Source organism: Sturnira hondurensis, unplaced genomic scaffold (genome assembly GCF_014824575.4).
Source record: "Sturnira hondurensis isolate 20B ecotype Veracruz unplaced genomic scaffold, ASM1482457v3 Scaffold0022910, whole genome shotgun sequence".
In the NCBI taxonomy this organism is placed as follows: domain Eukaryota; kingdom Metazoa; phylum Chordata; class Mammalia; order Chiroptera; family Phyllostomidae; genus Sturnira; species Sturnira hondurensis.
Genome location: NW_028095541.1, coordinates 364,855 through 373,064, shown reverse-complemented (window position 1 = coordinate 373,064; position 8,210 = coordinate 364,855). Strand labels below are relative to the sequence as shown.

General features: G+C 42.9%; 1 long non-coding RNA gene across 1 annotated transcript; it reads right to left on the bottom strand.

Annotated features, from left to right (window-relative positions):
- Window positions 1-4,891: 4,891 nt before the first annotated feature.
- Window positions 4,892-7,603, bottom strand: LOC118980574 (uncharacterized). Its single transcript, XR_005065140.1, has 3 exons — window positions 7,532-7,603; window positions 7,119-7,349; window positions 4,892-6,680 (listed from the first exon to the last, which is right to left on the bottom strand). It is a non-coding gene; the product is annotated as an uncharacterized LOC118980574 (long non-coding RNA).
- Between the last annotated feature and the right edge of the window lie 607 nt (window positions 7,604-8,210).

The window sequence follows — 8,210 nt, the reverse complement described above, 5'->3', positions numbered from 1 at the left end:
ATAGGAGGGCTGAAAGGCAAAGTTGAGGAAATATTTCAGAAAGCACAGTCCACAGCCCTGAAAGATCACTTGTGTGTGTACTCCAATAAGAAGTAAGTGAAATCCAAGATATGTTAGAAATAACTTAAGGGTATAATTAAATTTTTTTAAAAAAACCATGGTAGCAGCTGTGGTACATGTGTAGAAGACAAGGAGGCGACAACATTAGGCCATTCAAAAACGGTATGTTTAAGAAACTAGATTATCTTAATTGCATGGTAAGGAGGATACATGCTTCCATTGTCAATTAGTTCAAAAAAGAAAAGGAAGCCAAACTCCAGAAGGAAACAAAATCAGAGGTGAACTCCTAAGTCCAAATAAGAAGCAACCTAAGTTAAAGCATAGTTGTGAGAAACTGATTAGGGTAAGAAAGGATTTTGTAATTTGATTTTGACTTTTGAACATTCTCTTTTGAGTGGATTATTTTCTTCATCAGAACTTCACTAAATAATTTTTATATATTTACAGAGGTAGAAAATTTGCCTCTTCATTTCCAATTTTTATAATAAATTTTCAGAAAGTATAAAAGGCTTAATGTTGATGTCAGAATAGAAGACAACTACTGAAAACCCAATAAATACAAAAGGGACAGGGGCAGTTATACAAAAGATGGGGGGAAAGAAGTAAGGAGAAAGGGTGGGGGAAAGGGTAGGGCGACAACCCCCCACTTACACAGTAAGGAGTTAGTGGGGCACTTGAGCACCCTCTGAAACCACGAGGGTCCGTGGGTGCTGGAAACATCAGGGGGAGCACCGTGTAAAATATAGGATTGTCTAATCACTAAGGTGTGCACCTGAAACCAAAGCAAAATAGTATTGGAAAAAAACTGTGATTGAAATACAAAGAAAAATAATAATAAAAGAAAATTATGAAGGTGAGAAAAAACAGAGATAGTAAGAGGATACATTAGGACAAATCCTTGTGTGCAGAAGTCAAAAATACTGTAGAAAGTTGATAAATCAAAAAAATGGGATATAAGCATATTATTTAGGATTTTATGGCAATTAAAATTGCCATGAAATTGAAATTAGAATTGGCTAAAGTTGCTTACCACCCAGAGTGAAACAGGATAAGGAGGGGGAGAAGATTTTAATAGTGTTATTTTTTTATTATTTTAAGATTTTTTATTTATTTATCTTAGAGGGGAAGGGAAGGAGAGAGAGAAATATCAATGTATGGTTGCCTCTCATGCGTCCCCCACCAGGAACCAGGAACTGGCCTGCAACCCAGGCATATGCCCTGACCGGGAATCGAACCGCGATCTTGTGGTTCGCAGGCCCACGCTCAATCCACTGAGCTACACCAGCCAGGGCTTAATAGCATTATTTGAATGTCATTTTCATCACAGGTAAGTATTAATCTAAAAATAAGAATAAAAATAATAATACTTTTACCAAGTATTGGCATTGGTGAAGGAAAGAGACCCTTTTATACTCTGTTTGCATGAGTGAAAATTGAATTGGGCCAAGCTTTCGAAAGGGGAACTTTATACTATTAAAAAGAACCAGCCCTCTCTTTAATAGTAATAGCACTGTACAAGTTTCCACATCACAAGGATCGTGTTGAGCAGCAGCTGGCAAACCAACCAAGAGATGGCAGGGATACACAAAGGTTTTCCTTCATTGCACATGTGTGTGAACATAAACACACACATACTCACACCCTGCAACTCTCACATGTTGACTCAGTAAGGTGGAAACATCAGCTGCCCAGGTTCTTGGAGTTCTCCCACTTCCAGCTTTAATTGTTTGTAGTGCTCCTTACATGGAAGGCTGTATTTCTCCTGGTGGTTTCCCCATCCTCACATGACTCATTCTGGTTTACTTTTGCGGAGGCGACTAACTTGGGAGCTGGGACTTTTTCCCCCTTAGAGAGTCTGGGGCTAACCACAGTGTTCCAAAGCCTGTGGGTGTTGGCCAGCCATTTGGAGGGCCTGCTCTTGGTCTCTCAGTCCTTTCTTTGTGGTTACTCAGTAAAGGCCCTGTGTTCCAAATGTGGTCCGCCTACCAGCAAGGCTTCCTTGTGGCCTGACATGCTCACTCTTCCTGTGTCATCGCTGATGTTATGGGAAAGAGAACACCATTGCCTTTGGACAGCCTCAGCAAGTGCTGTCCAACTTGACTTGAAAAGTGAAGCCAGGTTCTTCCCATGATTTGATGATGAGACTCCTGGGAAATTCTATGTCAAACTACATTTTTGTATAATTATTAATCCATAATTAAAACAGCCCTTAGTCTCTATTTTATATGAGAAAACTGATGCTTGCTGATAGTAAGGTAATTGCCCATGATTCTTCTGCCAGAAAGAAGTAAAATATGGATTAAGATCCAGTTCTCCTGAATCCTAATCTTGTGTGTTTTTAGGTATATTTTATTGATTGTGCTATTACAGTTATCCCGTTTTTCCTCCCCTTTATCCCCCTCCTCCCTGCACCACCCTCCCACCAGCATTCCCCCACTAAGTTCATGTCCAAGGGTTGTACATTGAAGTTCTTTGGCTTCTCCATTTCCTATATTATTCTTAACCTCCCCCTGCTTATTTTATACCTACAAATTATGCTTCTTATTCCCTGTACCTTTCTCCCATTCCACCCCCACCACTCCCTGCTGATAACCCTCTAGGTGATCTCCATTTCTGTGATTCTGTTCCTCTTCTAGTTGTTCTGGTTTGCTGAATTCATTTTTGTTTTTAGGTTCAGTTGTTAATAGTTGTGTTTGTTGTTATTTTACTACGCATAGTTTGATCTTCTTTTTCTTAGATAACTCCTTTCACATTTCATATAATAAGGAACTGGTAATGATGAACTCCTTTAACTTTACCTTATCTGGGAAGCACTTTATCTGCCCTTCCATTCTAAATGATGTTTTGCTGGATAGAGTACATCTTAGATGTAAGTCCTTGCATCTCATGCCTTTGAATACTTTTTTCTGCAAGGTTTCTTGCCTGCAAGGTTTCTTTTGAAATCAGCTGTTAGTCTTACGGGAACTCCTTTGTAGGTAACTGTCTTTTTTTCTCTTGCTGCTTTTAAAGACAAGTCTCTCCTTATCTTTAATCTTGGGTAATTTAATTATGATGTGTCTTGATGTGTTCCTCCTTGGGTCCATCTTCTTTGGGAATCTCTGAGCTTCCTGGACTTGCATGTCTATTTCCTTCACCAGATGGGGGAAGTTTTCCTTAATTACTTTTTCCAATAAGTTTTCAATTTCTTGCTCTTCCTCTTCTCCTTCTGGCACCCCTATGATTCAGATGTTGGATCATTAAAGGTGCACAAAGGTTCCTAAGCCTCTCCTCACTTTTTGAATTCTCGTTTGTTCATTCTGTTCTTGTTGAATTGAATATTTATTTCTTCCTCCTGTTCTAAATCTTTGATTTTAGTCACAGAGTCTTTCCCTTCACTGTTAGTTCCCTGTATATTTTCCTATATTTCACTTTATAACCTTCACTTCTCCCTTTATTTTGCAGCTCTACTCCATCATTTCTGTGAGCATCCTGATTACCAGTGGTTTGAACTCTGTGCCTGATAGGTTGGCTACTTCCTTGTCACTTAGTTCTTTTTCTGCAGTTTTGATCTGTTCTTTCATTTGGGCCATATTTCTTTGTCTCAGCACACCTGTCATGTTGTAAGGGGTGGAGCCTTAGGTATTTGCCAGGATGGGGCAACCCACTTTGCTGTGTTGTGGCATTGTACATGGGGGAAGGGTCAGAAAGAGAACAATGACACTTGCTCAGCTCTCTCCCCACTTTCAGTCACTTACCCCTCTACTCACAAACAAATTGGGCCCTTTTGGCTGATTCCTGGGTGGGTTTGTGTACATTTTAGGACCCCAAAGGCCTTTCCAACAAACTCTCCTGTGAGACTGGGAGTTTCTTCCGCTGCAGCAACCCCCACAGATTTTTACAGCCAGAGGTTCTGAAGCTTTTTTTTCCCTGCACTGGAACCCTGGGTCATGTGGTTTATCCCTTCCCCTAGTTGTTCCTCCCAATTTATCCACACCCACATCCATGAGTGTTGTTATCCTCATTTTGGTTGTGCAAGAAGGCAAAGCATATCTGTCCATGACTCCTTCTTGGCCAGAAGCCTGTAATCTTGTGTTTTTTCATACTACACTGTAAGATGATCTTTAAGACCTCTTAGTAGGATAGTTGTTGGGATTGGTTAAGAAGCTTTTTACTCTGCTTCCAAGTTTGGAAGAAATTCCAAACTTGGTAGAAATTCCTGTTCTAGATGGTGATATCCAGCACCTTACATTGTTGGGCTTTGGACTGGATCCTAAATTTGTGGCTTAAAAATTGTGTACCCTTCTCAAGTTCATACAATATCTCTGAGTTTTAGTTTCTTCACCTGTAACATGGAGATAGTAATACTTATCTCCAATTGATTCTCACCAGGATTGTTGTGAGGCTAAAATGACATAATGTACATTATGTACTAAGTAAGAGCTCAAAGTGGTGGTGGCTGTCAATATGAAGAGAATTACTTTGAAATATGTTAACTCATTAAACAACATTCCCAAATTTCCTCTTCAGATAAGTTCTATAGTGACTATGCTCGTCTCTTTTAATATGTCAACTCATCCTCACAGTATTAACTTTTAAAACTAGCTGATTATATGACTATAAAGACAAGAATTTTTAGTTAGTAAACTCTCCTGCCAAAAGCAACTATAAAAGTATTACTACATACAAGACACTGAGCACCCAACCTGGGCATATGCAATGAGATGACAGGAAGTCCCATTCTTTCTTGACCACAAGAACATATTTTCTCAAGGAGAATGCTGTGTATGTGGTATGTGGAATTAATTGTTTTTAATTGATGAGACAATACCCTTTATATCAGGAAGAAGGCATTTATTAAGCAAGTGCCAGTATTACAGGTGGTCAGAGGAGTAAGAAGCATTTGTACTTAGTAAACATGTGCTTACCAACTTCATAGGCAAACAGATGGAGACTATTATTATAGCTTTTGCACACTGGTGAAAATGAATGCCAGACAAAACCATAGGTTGCTGTGCCCTTTGAAGAAGGATGGAAGGGAGATGGGGAGTAAAGTAAACATGTTATCTACAGCAAGAGGACTGTGGCACTGGCTTTAGCCACCAAGGGCTGGAAAAGTTAGTCATTTTCAGTGAATTAGGGTAAGTCCATGAAGACATCAAATGCATAAGAAAGGAGAGGGATGAGGAGAAAAGATACATGTATAAAAAGGAGACAGATAGTTCCTTTATGGAAGACTTATTCTTTGTGATCATATAAAGTGACCAAACCTAAATGTACATAGAGGGACCTATGTTCTCGCAAGCATAGTGAGGCTCATAGAGAAAGGCTTTGATTTTGTGTCTTCCTGGGGAACTCTGAGAAGGCAGGCCACCATAGCCCTCAAGAAGCAAGTAAAAAGCCTACTTGCTTCTTAGAGGAAATGATGTTGGAATTGCAGGCTTGATCTTCAATGTTTTGGTATAAAGAATAGACATTAAGGATGTACCAAGCCTGAGTATAAAAAAAATAAGAAACAGAGGATTTCTCTGAAAAACTGGGAAATCCTAACTTATCAGATAACTTCAAAGACATGCATGTCTTCAAACCCAGGTCAGTCAACGATGCCTTGAGTAAGACGCAGGGTAGTCTGATTCTGCAGCACTAAAGAGACCTGATCTCATACATTGAAAACATTGAGAAAATTAATAGAAGATGCAAGAGAAATAAGTGTAAGCCAAAACTTCAGAGAGGTGATGCTTAATAGGGATGAGAAAGGGGTGATTTTGCCAATGTCCCTTACCCCCTTCCTAGGGACATTTGACAATGTCTCGAGATATTTTTTGATTGTTACAACTGGAGGGGAGGGTGATGCTGGCACTTGGTGGGTAAAAAGGGGCAGAGATGTGGCTAAACATCTGACAATGCACAGGACAGCCCTCACCCCCAACAAAGAACAAAATATTAATAGTGGAGGTTAAGAAACCATTGTTTAGGATGTATCATCCTTGTCACCAAATATATCAAATGTTAAACTATGTAACCAGTTGAATGAAAAAACACCAAAGGTGAGAATAGAGGCTTATGCTAGAAACAGAATAAGTTATATGATTAATAGAATCATTGCAAATGAGAAATCTTAGCTTTTCCCCACAAATATCTTCCCCTAATCTTTTCAAATATGAATAAGAATAATTTAATAGAACCATATTTTTAAAAAGCTATACAAATTTTATGACATTTTTATTACCTGCATTATTCTTGTAAATCACATGAATTGCCTTAATTAATGTTTACAATTTCATATAATTATCCCAATTTCATAGACATTGAGAGGGTAAATGTTAATATTTTTTGGACCTCTGCTATGTGTCAGATGCTGTGCTAAGCACCAAGGTTGTTACCCAGACAGATACAAACTTAGTCCTAAGACGTCCCAAATCTCCTAGGGGACAGAGATGTGATACACAAAATAGAAGAATAAACACAGCGTGGGAGAAGGAGAACAGGGAGAAAACCTAAGCCATTTGCCTGAGGTTACGAAACTAGTCACTGGCAGGGCTGGGGCTTGTTTTCAGGTCTCCTGAGTCTCAAGTCCTCTGTCTCGGCGTAACAAATTCACTCCCTTAGCTTTTCCAGAGAAGTAAACATAAAACTGAAGAGTCCTAAAAAAAATCTGTAAGTTACCTCCTGGGTGAGGTTTAGAAACACTGTTGAAAGGGCACTCGAGGGTAGTATTTTAAAAGGGAAGATAAGACCTAGCAAAACAGAAAAAAACAAATAGGCTTCAAACCCACAACTGTGCTGTTCTTGAACTTTGAAATTATGTAAGGCCCACGCCCCCAGAATAATCCGACTTTGAACTGCAGGAACAGGAAACAGACCTCTCTTGTGCGTGGGCTAAGTCCCTTCGAATGCAGCCCAGCGTCCGGTCCTACCGCGGAGGCCGGGTGTGCGGGGTTCTCCATTTCGGGAGACTGTCCCTGGTGAGCGGGTGGCAGGACCAGTGGGAACCCAAGGAGGACGCAACAGGGGCCTGGTCAGCTCTCGTCTGCCTATTCTCCTCCCCCAAAGCTGGATGGAAATATGAAGGCACAACTGACCGGCAGTTCCTCATTCTGATGACAAACAAGAAGCTGATTGCGATGAAATATCATTTTCCAGCTGTTGGTTTCCACTTCCACTTCCCAGGAGACGTGCGCTTTGCCATCCGCCCACTGAAGGGTTCTGAGCCAGGCAAATGCAGGCCTCACTGGGGCTCCCTCATTGAAGCTGGGAACCACGCTGGGGACCCGCTGACCTGTCAGGTGCAGACTGGTGCCCTGGGACCCGCGCTGGGGACACAAAGTGCTCGTTTCCACTCAGGCCAGGGCCTTGTCCCCAGGGGAAGGCACAGGCAGTAAACACAAACCTGATTCGTCTCCCCCCCTCCCCCATTTGTAAAGTCTTGAAGTCATCACAGGCCAGCCCTCCCTCCCGCTCCCCTTCCTCCTCACTAAGTTAACACCACGTTTACTGTTTGGTGCTTCCCCACGGCCCCACGAACACGCCGGGCCAGGCGCATAGTCTCCTGGGAACTCGAACAGGGCGCCTCAGCCTGCAGAGGGGCCCCGCCTCCCAGGTACAGGGAGGGTGGGGAAGCGCCAGGGGCTTGGCGAGAGCGGCAGCCGCACCGGGTCTTCGGCACCTGGGCGCGTGGACCGAACAACCAGGGCCCGTTGTAGCAACTACTTCCAGCGTGCGCAGGACTCCAGAGCAGCCTTGAACTTTGGAACTGGGCGGGGGAACCGCTGCCGGTTGCTTCCCACTTTCCCACTGCGGAGGGGGGTGGGGCTGGAGTTCCTGGGCCTTGAGGATCACGTGGTCCGGGAACATTCCCTCACCCCTCCGACCGCTCCAGGGTCTGCCCAGAAAGTAGCAGTCACCAGGTCGGTGAAAGCCGAGGGGAGGAGTCTCAGGCCGGCAGGCCTTGGGAACCCCTACCCTGCACGGGGAAATGGCAGGAACCCGTCACTGTGGTGGTCGCCAGCTGCCACACACACACTCCTCCAGCAAACAGCAGCAGCCACCTGCATGCTGCCCACCACTGCTCCAGTGTAAGGGTCAGTGGCAGTTCCACCATGCTGCCGCCGTGCCCTCTCCAGCTGGGGCTGGGCCTAGGACCCACAGTACCAACGTGTGGGAAGGGGCTTAGC